A 17,333-nucleotide genomic window follows, 5' to 3' on the forward strand; every position below is an offset into this window, starting at 1 on the left:
TAAACAAATAAATATAAAGCGTTTTTTTTTTTTCCAATTTTGATACCCTTTAGATCATAATTGCTCTTTATTTCATAAATTACGGTTTCATATTTTTAATTTTATAATTTCTGCATGCCATCGTACCAGATTTAAACTGATGATCTATATCCGGAATCGGCGAGTCCGAATTAAAGGCTTTTGACTGTATGTGTATTTTTTTTTTTTTTTTTTTTTTTTTGACAAACCCAGTATTCCTGGCTTGTGCAACAACAGCTCAAAATTGTTTTTTAAAAAAAGCTATTGTGATTGTGAAAGCGCAAAAGCGAGGGCCACTAATATTTTTAATGAATTTGGAAAATTAGAAACATATCTTAGGCATTGTAAGGTTTTACTTTATTTTTCTAACAATTATTTTTGTTTCAAGACAGCCCTTTCCTGTACGCTTTAATTCTTCTACTGCATTTCCCTGCCAGAATAAGTTTTTAGCATTACCCTTTATGCAAATAAGTCCTGAGTAACTTTAGCTGAGTTCTTAGTTACTTCAGTGAGAGAGAGTGTTCTGCCTTTTGGCCATGTTAGCACCATTAGTTAAAGCTTGCTACTTCTACGGCGGTATTTATTACGTGCTTGTTTACTTACACTGGTGATTCATAGTTATGGGCCAATACGAGTTTTATTCTGTGCAACTTTGACTAATCAAATGTATTTAGCATTAGTTAGTTTTATATTCAGAAGTCTTATAAGATCTGTCTTGACTTATGCATCAGAGACTTTGGCATTGACTTTATGTGATGAGGAAGCTCTCGGAATTTGAGCGAAAGATCTTGTGTTGCATTCTTGGTGGGGTCCAAGTGAATGGATCGTGGCGAAGAAGATCTAATTCAGAACTCTATAAAATTTACAAACAACTTGTTATTGTAAAATTCGTCAAATTACAGAGACTTAAATGGGCTGGCCATCTTGCTAAAATGAATGAAGATCATTGCTGTAAGAACATCTTTCTGGCAAAGGCCATGGGAAATACACCTCGGGGCAGACCTCCGCTAAGATGGATTGATTGTGTCGAAAAAGATCTTAATTTAAAGGTTAAAAACTGGAAAAGAGTTGCCAAGAGTAGAGATGCCTAGAGAAGGCCAGTGCCAACCCAGAGCTGTCGAGTCATTGAAGAAGAAAAAGCTTTATATTTTCTATTTTGAGTTAAAGCAAGGAGGTTAGAATACATGGAGATGGCGTCTCTGCTATTGCAGTAGGAAGAAACTGAAGCCAGGGGAAGGAAATAAGCCACGCCAAGTGAGGGCAAGGAAACGAATACCTCACTAAGCGAAGTGAGGTAAAACGCCAGTTGGTTTCAAGTTCTCAGTGTGTTTTCTGAGTTTGTATGCGTAGATGTGAAAGGCCTAAAAGGCACTGAATTGTTACAGCGAAATAATGTCTACATTTCCGACTTCTTGTCTATGTAAAAAAATGTTTTAGAACGTGCATAAAAAAGTAGAATAATCGAAATGTGTGTTTTAATGGCCTTCAAGAAAGAGTTTGAGTATTTTCTTTGTGTAAAGTACACGAAGAAACATATATAGTTCTCAGATTTACCTTTTCATAATAATAATAAAAGTGATATTCGTAATTAACTTATATGTGATGGCAAAACGATAAGTAAACAAGGGGAGGGGGCGTGGGTAGCTCTCCATGGGAAAAAAAAAACAGTTTGTTTTAATGTCTGATCATAATTACATTACAGGTCTTACCTTTTATGAGTTTAACTACATTTTATTTTGTGCTCAAGTAAATATATAATAACTGAACTTGATTTTTAGTCATATTTGTTGTGTGAGTTTTAAAATAACAACGTAAAATTTACATATTTCTATCATAATTACAGGATACAATTACATAATGTAGAAATTATAGCAATTACATAATGTAGAAATAAAATGAAATGGCGAGAAAAGTAAAGAGGGCGTGAAGAATCTGCGACTACCGGAAACAAAATTGGGTGTGGTTAGAGTACGTCAATCTTTCTAAGCCACGACTACTAAGGGCATGCTTCCCCCCTTTTTTGGCTTCACTTGGACTGTGTGGAGGGCATCTCCAATGAGTTCTAACCTCCTTGAGTTAACCTGGCATTACACGCGCGAGAAAAACGAACGGCATTACACGCGCTGGGTGTGTCATACCCAGGGTGGTTTCTTCCTATTTTCTACTATAAAATTTACACAAAACATAAAACAGAAGAAAAAGATAAAAGTCGGAACAGTTTTAAACATATATTTAAAATATTACTTACAATTATTCTGTACATTTCCTGCAAATACATCCATGTGTTCCATACACACATGTTTTTGACATTTTTCACAAATATATTTTGTTTTTCTGTTGTTCTCTTGAGATCCACATTCAGCACATCTTTTAATTATTACTTTTGCCTTCTTAGCAGATAGTTGAGAGTCCTCATTCCTTACCAGTTTTTACTTTCAATCTTTGCGGGAGAATTGTTTGCTGGCTTCTCATCTTTTTATAGTCTTCGATTAGTTTAAATCCCAAACATTTCAGAAAAAAACGTCGTGTTCGATTCTGAATCGGTGGTTCCTTAGTGGATAGCAAAATAACGCGTGCATTTATAGCAGCTACATTCAACATTGCATAAAATATCGTCATAGGCCATCGATTTGTTTTTTTAGTTGTTGAATATGTTGCAGCCATTTCGTCGACGACATCGACAGCTCCTTTCGTTATATTATAGAAAGTTATTATTTCGGGTTTCTTTGATTCTCCAGTAGTGATGTCTATTGCAATATCCCGAAATGCATTGTTGACAGCAGAAGAACATTTTTACTCTTCTTTGGTACATACGAAACAATAGTCGTTTCTTTCTGAAATCCAAACATGGAAGAGTAAACGTCCTTTTTTTTTTTTTTTTTTTTTTTTTTTTTTTTTTTGTACTCAAGAATATTGGAGGAATTTCTTTCTTAGTTTTCTCAATGTTCCAACAATTGTTATATATATATTTTTTTTTTCAAAAGTTCTTGTGAAAGTGGATAAGAAGTGTACCAGTTATCCACTGTTAGATTTCTTCCTGAATTATACAGAGGCTCCATCAATCTTTTTACGACACTACTGGGAGAATTATCTACTTGAAATGGACCTTTCGGCTGTTTACCGGCATATATTTCCATTTTCCAAGTATAGAACACTCTCGAATCGACGAGCGCAAAAGCTTTTATTCCATACTTCGATGGTTTCTTTGGCATGTATTGGCGAAATGGACATCGCACTCTAAAAGATTCTAATTTCTCGTCTATGGTTATGTACTCTCTAACGTTGTACGATTTTTGGCAGTTTTCTACAAAATTTTCGAACAATTCACGTATCAGGGCCAATTTGTCTAATTCTTTTCTGCTCTGGCGAGTTTCTATATCATCAAATCGGATGCATCTCAATAAAAAATTAAAACGTGTTGATGACATGGTTGTACGGAATATTTCTATTCCAGTGCCGTCTGTTGCCCAAAGATCTCGTATGTACACATGTGATGATTTATGCAAACCAATGAGATAAAGCAATCCAATAAATGCTTTAATTTCAGCCTCATTAGTTTCTTTTGCCTCTCTTTCCCATGAAAAACGCTCTCGAATCGATTTTATAAAACTGTTAGTCCAATGCACTAAGTTCTTTATCATATCAGAAGATATAAGGAGGTTCCAAGCATCCACAAGAGAAGAGAAAGTTCATCTTCCTGTTTTTATAGCAGAATGTACTAGAAATAAAGAAGGTAAAAGAATATATGACCTAAAGAAACTCAGAGGTCTGGATGTCTTCATCGAGCCTTTTAAAGCTCGCCCTGGACCCGTGCAGTGCCATAAGTGCCAAAGGTACGGGCACACACGGGACAAATGTCACTATAAACCTCGCTGTTTAAAATGTGCAGAGCCTCATGAAACATTCACTTGTAAACAAACAAAAAATGACAACAAACTCCCTGTCCGTGCCCTCTGTGGGCAAAATCACGTTTCTTCCTTCAAAGGTTGCAGTAAACATCCTTATAATGTTCAGAAGCAAATCGAAGAATCTAAAGCTTTCAAAGAAGAAAAGAAAAAAGAACAATTTAAATTTAACAAAAAGGATTTTCCTTCACTCCCTGAGAACAAACCAAAAAATGCATGGAATACTTCCAAGGAAAATGAAAACACTAGTAAAACAGAAGACACAAACTCAAACCCACTTAGCATTTTTGACTGGATAAAAATCCAATTCACTCAAGTTAAAGAATTCTTTCAGAAATTTAAAACAGCAAAAACAATATTAGACAAACTAGAGGTCGGTATGGCGGCCTTCGAATATTTCTCAAATCTAAACTATGAATTTTAATCAAACTCATAGTCAAATAAATTTTATCTCAGCTACAAATAGCTTCTTAAAGATTTGTTACTATAATGCAAACGGCATCAGATACCAACAAGTGGAAAGTTCAAATTTTCTTACTAGACATAACATTGATGTTATGCTAGTAAATGAAACCCATCTCCGCTCTTGCGACAAATTTAAAATACAAGGCTACCGCATCTACAGAAAAGACAGAAGACATAATAGAGGGGGAGGAAACGCAATTCTCATTAAAAACCATATCAAAACAGCCAAATATGATTTAAATCCCGCTTGTACTATAGAAAATGCTGCAGTACTTATCTATAGTGGTTTTAGAGAACCTTTTCTTTTTATCTCCGTATACAATCCCCCCTCCAGCACTCTTGATCTCAATAATCTGAAACTACTTACTGAAAATAACTACCCCACCTTAATAGCAGGTGATTTAAATGCTAAACATTCCTCTTGGAACTGTAGAGTCACAAATAGAAATGGAGAAAATATAAGCAACTTCATCCACAATAGTAACATCAATCTCATTGCTCCAAATCACCCAACGCACTATACGCACAACGGACTAGGGGATATTTTAGATATAGTTTTGATGAAAAACCTTCCTAATATTCCTAATCTTGATGTTCTCCCAGAACTTTCGTCTGACCATCTCCCTATAGTCTTCAACTTCTATGGATTTTATCCCCCTCTCCCTAAAGCTCATACAAAAGTTAATTGGTATATGGTTACCGAACAGCTAAATTCTGTTAACAGCAGAGCCACACTTCGTTACGACTGCGATATTGAGCTGGAAATCACCAGATTAAACTCCAAAATTCAAAACGCTATCAATAATGCTACCTATACAGTCAAGAATAAAATCCCTATGACATCCCAGAAGAAATTAAATCCCTTATACAAGAAAGAAATAGACTTAGAAAAAGATGGCATATTACTCACAATCCTACTGAAAAACGTCATATTAATTATTTAAACAGAAAAATAAAAGAAGACATCGCCACCCATCGATCAAATTCGTGGGATAATTTCGTAGAAAACATGGATCTTTACCCAAACTCTGTTTGGAAAGTAGCTAAATCACTCAGAAATCTTTCACCCAATCAAATTCACCCCCTGTATCACATGGGCAAAATTCACCACTCCGAAGACTCCATAGCTGAAATTCATGCAAAAGAATTAGAAAACATTTTTAAACAACATGAAAATAAAAATTCTGATCACGAAAAAGATATTAATTACTCTGTCAATAGCATCCTCAACAGTCCCAGCATTAATTTTTTTATGCCTGCATCTCCAAACGAAGTTCAGCAAATTATTAAAAAATTAAAGAAGCGCAAAGCTAAAGGATATGACATGATTTCTAATGAAGCGTTGCAAGCTTTACCTAGAAGATGCATAGTCTTAATTACAAATATTTTTAATGCTTGTATTAGACTCAGCTACTTTCCATCGCAGTGGAAACATTCGATCATTGTTACGATCCTGAAACCAGGAAAAGATCCAAAGCTAGCAAATAATTACAGACCCATCAGTCTTCTGCCAGCGCTTGGAAAAGTTTTCGAACGAGTACTTAGTGCTCGGCTCACCAATCATCTAGAACACCTTAATCTAATAGACAAGCATCAATTTGGATTCCGCAAAGGCCACAATACCACACATCAAATATTAAATTTAGTTGAATTTATTGCCCAAGAATTTACAAAAAAGAACGGAGTAGCGGCATGCTTCCTCGATTTCGAAAAAGCTTTCGATCGAGTGTGGCATGCTGGCTTACTTCATAAGCTATCTAACTTCCTTTTACCAAACAGCTTTATTAAGCTTATGCATTCTTATTTTAAACATCGTACTTTTCAAGTGCGCTGTGGTGAAGCAATCTCTTCAAAAAAAGTGATTTACAGTGGAGTAGCTCAAGGCAGTGTTTTAGGACCGAAGCTTTTTACAATATTCATAAATGATATGCCTCTACCTTTTCATTCTAATATACTCAAATATGCCGACGACACAGTCATCCTCACCAGTTCACGAAGTCCAAATAATGCTTTAGAGAAACTTCAGCTCCAAGTCAACATTATTAACAAATTTTGTCAAGACTGGAAAATCAAACTAAATACTGATAAATGCTGCGTAGTTCTCTTTCGCAGATACAGAAAAAATATCCCAGTGAATATAAATATCCGACTCAATAACCAAGATATTCCTGTTGCCAACTTCTATAAATATTTAGGTGTCTATATTGACAAAACCCTAAATTTCAAAGATCATATTCAATATGTTACAAATAAGGCTAACGCTGCTTTCATTGCTCTCTACTCATTAATTGGAAGAAACTCTAAGTTAAGCCTCCGTACCAAGAAAAATATCTACATCTCACTTATTCGACCAATAATCCTCTATGCAGTTCCAGCCTGGGCTACTGCCCGAAAAATAGACAGACAAAAATTAAATGTACTCCAAAACAAAATCTTACGTAGCATAGTGAACGCACCCTGGTTCGTGCGAAATTCTCAAATTCACAAAGACCTGGATATCAATCCAATTCACGACCAAATCCTAATTTCTGCACACAACTTCTTTGAAGATATGAGAAATTCTCCCTATGAAGCTATTAAATCGCTTACAGACTATGACCCTACTATTGAGAACGTAGTGAAAAGACCTCGAACGATCCACAATTCTAAGTGGTGGTAGTGTATATAATGTTAAAAAAAAAAAAAAAAAAAAAAAAAAAAAAATTACTATTTCTTTGCAGTTACTATTCAAGAAAGATGAACTTTGCAAAATTAGGACTTTATTTTTCATCGATGAATTCTTCGTTTTACTACTTATTTAACCAAGATGTTTCCTTTTTTTTTTAATATTTCGTATCGTGTGTTTTAAAATCAAAGTTCGTGGTAACACCAAGTGCTTACTCTCACTCATTAGCCCTAGTGAGCTACATGACCTCATTTTCACCTTTTACAGTTTCCTATTCATTTAATGATTATATCGCAAGTTTAGAAGATTTTCAAGTGTTTCAAAAGACATAAGACTCTTAAATTCACAAATAGATGTTGCTTTTACTATGTTCGAACTTTATTTATTGCCAAAAACTACAAAACTTCATTTTTCGAACTCTGACTCCTCGACCAATCTAAATGCCGGACGCTGATCACGTGCTCCTGCTCTTCTTGACTCACGCAGAAGCTTAGAATTTCATTTCGCTTCTCGCCACCATTTACGTATATAATCACCCATGCTATGCCATGATATGCAACTTAGCAAAACTTATTTTATGAGTTCTCTCATTTATTGATCTCGCCTTCGGGCGCGGTGTATTTTAAATACACCTCTTAAATTTTTAACTTTATGGCCTATGGTAAAATGATAATATACTGGTAAGAGCTCCTAGTAGCTAAAGCCAGCAGTAAAGATATGATCCAAGATCCACAAGAGAAGTTACATTCTTTGAAACGGGTGTATTTCCTGGGAGTTTTGATATTATATTTTTCGCAGAAATTCTAACGTTAGCTTTGAATTTCTCTTTATTCCACTTCGTTATGTTATCTCTTCCGATAAAATAATTATCTTCACTTGAATTTGAAACATCGTTTTCAGAATCAGATTTAATTTCTGTTGAAGAATCATGATCACTACAATATTCTTCGTCATCTGGCTCTTCATTACCTGAAAAATCACTATCTTCCTCTATATTTTCTTCATCAGAAGAAACAGTATCCAGTAAATTTTTCAAATACCGTATTTCTTCGTCATAAGTGCGGTAACGCGCCATAACTAAAGAACGATTTAGGTACGTCTGCCTGTACTGAGAACAGTTACAGAAATGCTCGCTCTGGGTGTGAGATACCCAAGCCCCGCGATTTAAGGAGATCTATTTTTAGAATTCTTTCGCCGATTCTCCCCTTCCAAGGTTATGACCTTTGAGGCAGCTACATGAAGACTCGTCCATTTTTGAAAAAAAGATGGGAAGAAAAAGTGCCAAATAGGAGTCACTGGGTGTGAGACACCCAGCGCGATCAAACCCGGGTTAAAGCCCAAGTAAAGGCTTCTTGTATGCGTAAGAAGGACCATCTCTAAATCTATTTTGAGTTAGATAAAAGGGTATTTCAACCCTTCTCTGGAATTGTTACTTACACACAAAAACTCTGCGAATAGTCGCTGCATAGTTCTTTAGTATTCTGGGATTCAAATGAGCTCTATTTTAGCAACGATATTATAGCACGATAGTAAATTTATGCCTAAAAAGCCAAAATATAGGTTTTACAATTACTGACGGTATTAATAACAGTATAGTCTTATAATAGTTTGCAGCACTTTATCACAGATGTTGCATTTGCATTAAGCTATGTGAAAATTTTGGTGGAGCAGAAACATTTACTTGGATAAATAACAAGGAATTAAAATGGTCAAAAATTAAAGCTTCCTGTGAAAAAAATTAATGAAACTGTTGGAAATAATGGAATAAATAATAGATCAACTTTGCAACAGTGATTGCAAGAGCGGAATTAAGAAAAACATGAGTTTTGAAAAAAAAAAAAAAAATGGATGCGACTTTTCAGTCTGTTTAATTAAAGAAGACAAAATACTTCATTGTCCAGTCTTACTCAAAATTACACAATACATTTTCAGCATGCCAGCACTAGTCAAAAAAAGTCTTCTTAATAATGTGTATCATATGGTCTGAAGAAAGGGGTTATATATTTGAATCAACCATAAATGCTTTATTAAGCAGCAAAATTACAATGGAATTACATTGCAATGAATTTCCCCATGCTATTAAATTTAATAAAGAAATTTTAAAAGGAAGTTCACATTAATAATTTTCCAATAATAAGGCAAGTTCAGTTCAGTTATTAAAAATCGCTTTTAACTCATTTTTTGTTAACAACCTCCTTATTTAGCTTCTTCAGCTATAGGAAATTTTTCTAATTTACTTTATTTTCTCGAACATTTCTTGGCTTGAGGAAAAAAATATTTTAGGAAGCCTACTTATAGCATAATATAGTAAGAGCCCAAGAATTAAATAAATGAGAGACTTATAACACTATTATAGAGTTTGTTATATTATTAGCACATTATCGCCACATAGTGTGATTTAGCACCAAAAATGGATGTGATGTCTCAACACAAGCATACGAATTTAATGTGGGTATTACATAAACACATTTTATTCTTGATAAGCTAGTTTAATTTTTTAAGGGGGGATATGAGTTCTGTTTTTACACCACATTTTGAGAAAATGATTAATATTTGGAGCCTCCTTTCATGAGACGGCATGCAGTTGGGTAGTGTCTAAGTTTTAAGGATCCAATTATCAACAGAAGACACAACGTGAGACTTTGAAAGTAGATGAACAATTGTAATGCAACGTGAAAACGATAAGCAATTTAAGTTTTTATACCTTATATGCATAATTTGCATCTATTTATATAAATTATCATCTATACTATTAAAATTCTGCCAGAATGGCTGGTGCAAGCTTCCTAATATGTCTGTGAACGAAATCTTATATAATTTAACCTTCCAGCACGCACACTACGTGCAAAGTTTATAACAAATTCCGTTTTTAATGCACATTTTTTGCATATGACTGCTGAGACGTCTAAAGGTGATTTCTACTCCCTCCTTTGAACCCTTCCCTACATCATGAAATGTGCCAACAGGAAGTCATATGCCTTTCCCCCCCCTTAACTGGGCTTTTGTGCTACATGGCAGCTTCTTCGTAAAACTTACGACACGCACATGGTCATGGGTGAAAATTCGAAAAATATTTTTTCTCAAGTATTTTATAATTTTTTGTTACTAATTGGTGTGTATTATTTTAATTTGTGTAAATTCTACTCTATAGTTTTTATATTGGTTTTTATAGCAAAAACAATTTGCGCAACCAGCTGATTTTGCTCGCACTCTTGCAGAAATATCTGATGAAGAAAATAAGAAAATATTTGGATGTGATAAAAATAGCAATTAAAGGGAAGAAAATATCAAAATAAATAATATCAGCAGTGACTCTTAACAATATTTCGGATGATGATGATGATAATAATAATGATATAGAAAAAAGGAATGATGATGATATGTTCTATGTTGGTAAGAATAAATATTCTAAGTGGTGAAAACAGAAGTATTCAAACTGCTCAAAGACAAAAAAGATGACTATTGTGAAAGTGTTACCTGGCTTAAAACACCATGCCAAGGATATAGAGGATGAAACAGGATCATTTTTGAAAATAATTAATATAAATATGTTTGATGAAATTTTGGAATGTACAATATAAGTTTTCTAAAAGGCAAATACTCGACAGAGACTGCACTGTTACCTAAAGGCAGCTAGCACAGCACCATACTAAAGGATCTTCCTGAAGAATTTATTATTCTTATGAAAGAGCATCTTCATTGGCGTGCCAAAATCCAAAGACTACCTTCCATTTCAACATTTCTAAGTTGCAATTATGCTACTCCTAATGATGAAGTGCCAGAGCAATACTCATCGAAATGACAACATGCAGTTTGTGCTGTCAGAGGAAAAAAAAAAAAAAATCGTCTGCATCTATGAAATGCAAGACTTGCCTTACATACAAGTGCAAACATCATTCTATTACCGAAATTACTTGCATGGAATGCAATGTGAACTTCCAGCACTGAAGAATCTTTAAAATTCTGTTTTTCTATTTTTACTCTACTGTATTCTATTTTTATTATTACTATTCTTTATTTTATTTTATTTCTATTTTTTATAAATAAATAAAAATATTAAAATTAAAATTAGTTTTTGTAACTACTAAGAAGTAAATTTCCTTTCAGAAGTAAGTAATGCTAATCTTAGGTTCTTTTCCTACCAAGGTGAGTGTAATTTCCTTTTTTATTTGTCTATACTTGCTTTTAATGAGTATTAAAACTAGCTTGGATTTTAAAATATAGTTATTAAATACAAAATTTTAAGTTTTCTATAATGAAATACATCATTGCCTTTCCACCTGACTAATATAAGCATTTAAAAATAATTTACTGTCATTTCAATGGTACATCATATGTATTTTGCGATAATAAGCTTAATATTTTATATCTTAACAAATTCATTATCAATATTCACTCATTTCTATCACCTTTTTCATGCCAAAAATGGTAAAATAACAGACGTCGTAAAAAATGCGATGTGGGCATGCTGGAAGATTAAAATTTAGGCATTTGATATTTGAGTTGGTAACAAATAAGGCAAGCATTTTTATAAATTGGCAATTTCTTCCATTGGCTTTTCGACCCAAAATTCTAATTTCTATCTGAAATTTTGGAGTATTTGGAATTCGAGATTTCCCGAGTTTTCTGGATAGTTGAGCTTTTACTGTACATATATTGTTTAATACATCATGTAATTTTTTTTAAATAAATAAAATCTGTATTTTAAGTTACTCAAGTATGTGCATGTGTCTATATTTACATATGTTAATTTATATATATATATATATAGAGAGAGAGAGAGAGAGAGAGAGAGTAAATACTGATTAAGCATAAATTAACAGTAAAGAGGCAAAAAACATTTCTTTAGCAAACAGAGAAAAAAATTCATACAAATTATAATTTTTAAAAATACTATAGTTAAATGTAATGTCTCTGTAAATTGAAATTGTATTAAGTTAAAAACAACTGCGTAATTAGTATATACATATATGTCATATTTCAGCAACTGAGCACACACATAAAGCTTGGCAAAGAAATGATGACATAAAAGATGTTAGCTGTTTTGGTTCTACATCTTTATTCAATTCAAATGGCAAATCTTTATTCTTTTAGCTTCTTCAAGATTACATATGCAATAGAAATTTAGACTAAATACACAGTAAATTTAATAATTTTACTAGTAATCCAGTAATTTTACTCCGTCATGCTATTCAAACAAAGAAAGATGGGAAGAGTGGCAGCAAAGGGTCTTACAGCAGCAGGTGGAGAAAAGCAATCTCACGAAAAATGGCATGAACTCTTCATTTATAGTAGCGATTACGTAACATGCCAGAATGTTCTCGAAAGTACTGGTCTAGGGGGAAGATCCTGAAATAAGAAATAGTGGAAAGTTAATTAGAGGTTGCCTGCTTGAAAAAGGTAACTAAAACTGGTATTAACCGATCATAGCTTAGAATGCACTCTGCACATACAAGATATAAATGCTGAGTCACGAGTACTACGCTTCCCTTTTTTCCTGACTTCTGCCATGCAAACAGCTCTCTGCCGCCTATGCTTCCCTACCTGAAATGACGTCGTAGCTTTTTATCTGTGTATATAAAAGTTATTTGTATTCAATTATGATCAAAGAGTAAGCTTTCTGCCAAAGAAATAATTATTGATGTGCTTAGAAATAAAGAGAGTGATTCGCCAAAATTAGTTTTGTCAATGTCTTATTCCTGTCTTCTACCCAGCCATGCCTACAGCCAGAAGTTAATAGTACTGTATTAATGATGGCACACATGGTGATATTGCATATATACACATAGTTAATACTGTTTGCCAACATCTTCAAACTATCAGTATTTATGGTAAATAAATACTGATAGTTTGATGTAATTAGAAAAGATCACCAAATTGTATCAAAAAAGTAACTTTGGGTTTACTGCCGCAGAAAATCCATTTGCGACACTGAACTTTTTCTTCATCAAGCTTGCCAACGGGAATGATTTAATGGTATATGTTTACATCTGCAGATGATACATGATATTAAAGATATACAAACAAAAGTCTTTAATCAGGACTCGTCGGGACTTCGGCAATTCTGGATTATAGATCATCAGTTTAAATCTGGTAAGATGGCATGCAGAAATTACAAAATTAAAAATATGAAACTGTAATTTATGAAATAAAGAGCATTTATGATCTAAAGGGTATCAAAATTTACAAAAAAAAGCTTAATATTTATTTGTTTACTTTATTAAACATTTCTTTCAATAAGCATACATTACGCATAGTTGAAATTAGAAAATTGCAACCAGAAAACTATTTGATGTGTATTCGTGATACTTATAATGAATTTGATTTAAATCATATTAAAGACAGAGTACATCGAGATGAAATACTACATTTAGTAAGGAATTATAAGCCGAATAAAATAAAAACATCTGCCCTGAAGATAAGGATAGTGCTGACAGATCAACTTCCAGTTCATTGCACGCTGCGACATTTCCCCCTCCCTGCAGAGCAGCGTGAAATTGATAAACAGATTTCGGAATGGTTAGATAAACAAAGGATATGCCTTTATCCATTTTTTACAGCAATTCCACTTTTTGTTTGATGGACATCGGAACATGCTTTTGCTTTGTAGATTCGGTTGATCTTTGAATTATGGTAACTTGGCGATTTTTTGGCGAAAATTTGGCGACCAACTCTGCTACAGCAACCCTCTATTTTTTTTTTTTTTTTCCTGCCGCCATTTTGTCTTCATGAAGTAAAGACATGTTTCTTTTCTTTTTATTTACTCAACACTTTTTCCAACAATCTACTAGCCAAATTACACTTATACTAGAAATTTTATTTAACAAAACTGCTTAATCATGACAAATATTCACTGCAAAATTGGGAAAAAGTGCACAATCGCAAACTCCTTGCACGATTTTCACAATAACACATACACATAAACCATGTACACATCGACTTATTTTTACTTAAAAAAACATCCCAGAATTGCACAAAAATGGCATAGCGCACACTCTTCACTATATCCATGTACACTGCTTTTTTTCTCATAAATTAGAAAAATTTCACGAAAATGCATGACAATTTTCTGAATCTTTAAACCTGGTAAAAAGAACATATATGAAATTACCTTATCGCAAAAAAGTATATACCCTTTCCAAATATGAACAGTTCCACATATAAAATAAATAAAATATTCAAAAACGTTTTCCTCTAAATTATCTATTATATTATAAACATCACCAATGAATTCATACCGCAAACATTACAAATACCTAGTGTCAAATATTTAAATTATTTCCATGCACGTTTACTTCAACTGAAACGTGTACCAAATTCCTACAAACATAAAATTCACAAAAGAACTATCATTTAATTCAAATATCACTAAACCATGTACACGTCGACTTATTTTTACTTAAAAAAACATCCCAGAATTGCACAAAAATGGCATAGCGCACACTCTTCACTATATCCATGTACACTGCTTTTTTCTCATAAATTAGAAAAATTTCACGAAAATGCATGACAATTTTCTGAATCTTTAAACCCGGTAAAAAGAACATATATGAAATTACCTTATCACGAAAAAGTATATACCCTTTCCAAATATGAACATTTTCATGTATAAAATAAATAAAATATCCAAAAAATTTTACCTCTAAATTATCTATTACAGTCAAAAGTCGTTAATCCGGACTCGTCGGGACTTCGGCGATTCCAGATTATCGATTTTTCCGGATTATAGATCATCAGTTTAAATCTCGTAAGATGGCATGCAGAAATTCTAAAATTAAAAATATGAAACCATAATTTATGAAATAAAGAATAATTATGATCTAAAGGGTATCAAAATTTGCAAAAAGAAAAAGCTTAATATTTACTTGTTTACTTTATTAAACATTTCTTTCAATGTAAGTTGAGTTTTGCTTCGTTTCATGTGATAATACTTTCTCTTTAATTCTATTAAACAGACATAATTTCTTGTTCAGTTACAAAGTTCTGCTGTTCAAGTCCTATAATTGCTGTGTCGAGAACACCGACTAATTTGTCAAACGAAATTTTTTCGTTATCAATAACCTCTGTTACTTTCTTCGCTATCGGAAGCGAATTATAATGAGGAGGAACTTGTTTTAAATCATATCAAAGACGGAGCATATCGAGATGAAATACTACATTTGGTAAGGAATTATAAGCCAAATAAAATAAAAACATCTGCGTTGAAGATAAGGATAGTGCTGACAGATGAACTTCCAATTCATTACGCGCCCGCCACAGCGTTCCCCCCGCCGAGCAGCGTGAAATTGATAAACAGATTTCGGATTTCAAAACATACTTTCGCTTTAGATCCTTTACATATTAACCAATATATATCGAAATTCTATTTGATATAATCGAAAGTTTAAGCTTACTTTTATAAAATTGCTCTTACAGTCTGCAAAAAATAATAAGCCGGATCCAATTCGAAAATTAAGGAACAACGCAATCATCAACATTAACTGAAATAGACAATTAGATAATTTTAGCTTATACGTCCATTATACATAAAACGTGCACGTGAAAACGTATTCTGCACTTGCGCACACTCATATGCGCAGTCGTAAAAGGTCTTACGCGCATGCGTAAACGCCTATGCGCATGTGTCAACGCGGTGCATGCGCAGAAAGTTTTTAGTTTTGAGGTCCGGATTATAGATCATTCCGAATTATGGGTGTCCGAATTAACGACTTTTGACTGTATATTATAAACGTCACCAACGAATTCATACCGCGAACATTACAAATACTTAGTGTCAAATATTTAAATTATTTCCATGCACGTTTACTTCAACTAAAACGTGTACCAAATTCCTACAAACATAAAATTCACAAAATAACTATCATTTAATTAAAATATCACTAAACCATGTATATGTCGACTTATTTTTACTGAAAAAAACATCCCAGAATTGCACAAAAATGGCATTGCGCACACAATTCACTATATCCATGTACACTGCTTTTTTCTCATAAATTAGAAATATTTCACGAAAATGCATGAAAATACTCAATGTATACTACTCAAACATATTCCAAAATACTACAAACATATAACGCACAAAATCACGATCATTAAATTAAAATATAATTAAATTAAAAAACACTACTTAAAATATAAATAAGTACATACATTAAATTAATAAAAATGAGATTACAATCCTAATTACTTTAAACTAAATCATTGCTAATAACAATTTTCAAATAATACCATTTTAATTTATTTACTCCTTACATTTAGAACAATGCATAAAAATAATATCCTCAAATGATTAAAAATACTAACTTACCTAATCTTCTTCAGAATCTTCATTACGTCGCTGCAGTACTACTGCTAATTTCTAAATCCTAAATCCAGTAGTCAACTCGAAGTCTATTCACCAAGTAATAAGAAATTAATAAAATTTCACCTATACTCAAACTACTTTCAGCAAACCACGTACCCTTCCTTACACTCCTTTTCACAAAATGTCCATTTTCACCATATATCTTGCACCGCCATTTAAACTTGTAATATCCTTCCTTTCACACAATCTCAGCTTATTATTATTATCAGATAAACGCATTAAAAATTTAGAATTCACTTTACATAGCGCCATGCAATCCGAAAATTAATCAACACTATTTTACACAACACACAATGAAGCTTTTCCAAATTAACCGATTAAATTATCCAAATTAAACCTTTTCCGATTAAAGAACTGTAATTCGTCCATTAATGTCACGTTTCACACAACTCAGAATATAGCTAAATACGAAATTTCCAGATTTCCCCCCTTTTCTGATTAAACAACTGTAATTCGTCCATTAATGTCACATGACATATCTCATGATCTCTCATTTCCCTCACACAAAATAATGCGTAATCGGAACTGAGTGCTTCTCACATTATTACCAGATAGTAACCTTTATTGCCTCCAAAATGTCGCCAAACTACCAATTACCATATTCCAAAGATCAGCTGTAGATTCTTTGGTAGCTCCAGAATCGGAAATTCTATTTGACATAATCGAAAGTTCAAGCTTACTTTTATAAAATTGCTCTAACAGTCTGCAAAAAATAATAAGCCGGATCTAATTCGAAGATTAAGGAACAACGCAATCTGCAACATTAACTGAATTAGATAACTTTAGCTTAGCTTATACTGTCCGTTATACATTAAATGCTCATGCGTAAATATTATGTGCATGCGTAAAGGTATTATGCGAATGCGTTAACGCATTATGCATTGACGCATGCGCAGAAAGTTTGTAGTTTTGAGGT

The sequence above is a fragment of the Stegodyphus dumicola genome, chromosome 11 (genome assembly GCF_044657685.1).
Source record: "Stegodyphus dumicola isolate Sdum_Otavi_A_Nest chromosome 11, ASM4465768v1".
NCBI lineage: Eukaryota > Metazoa > Arthropoda > Arachnida > Araneae > Eresidae > Stegodyphus > Stegodyphus dumicola.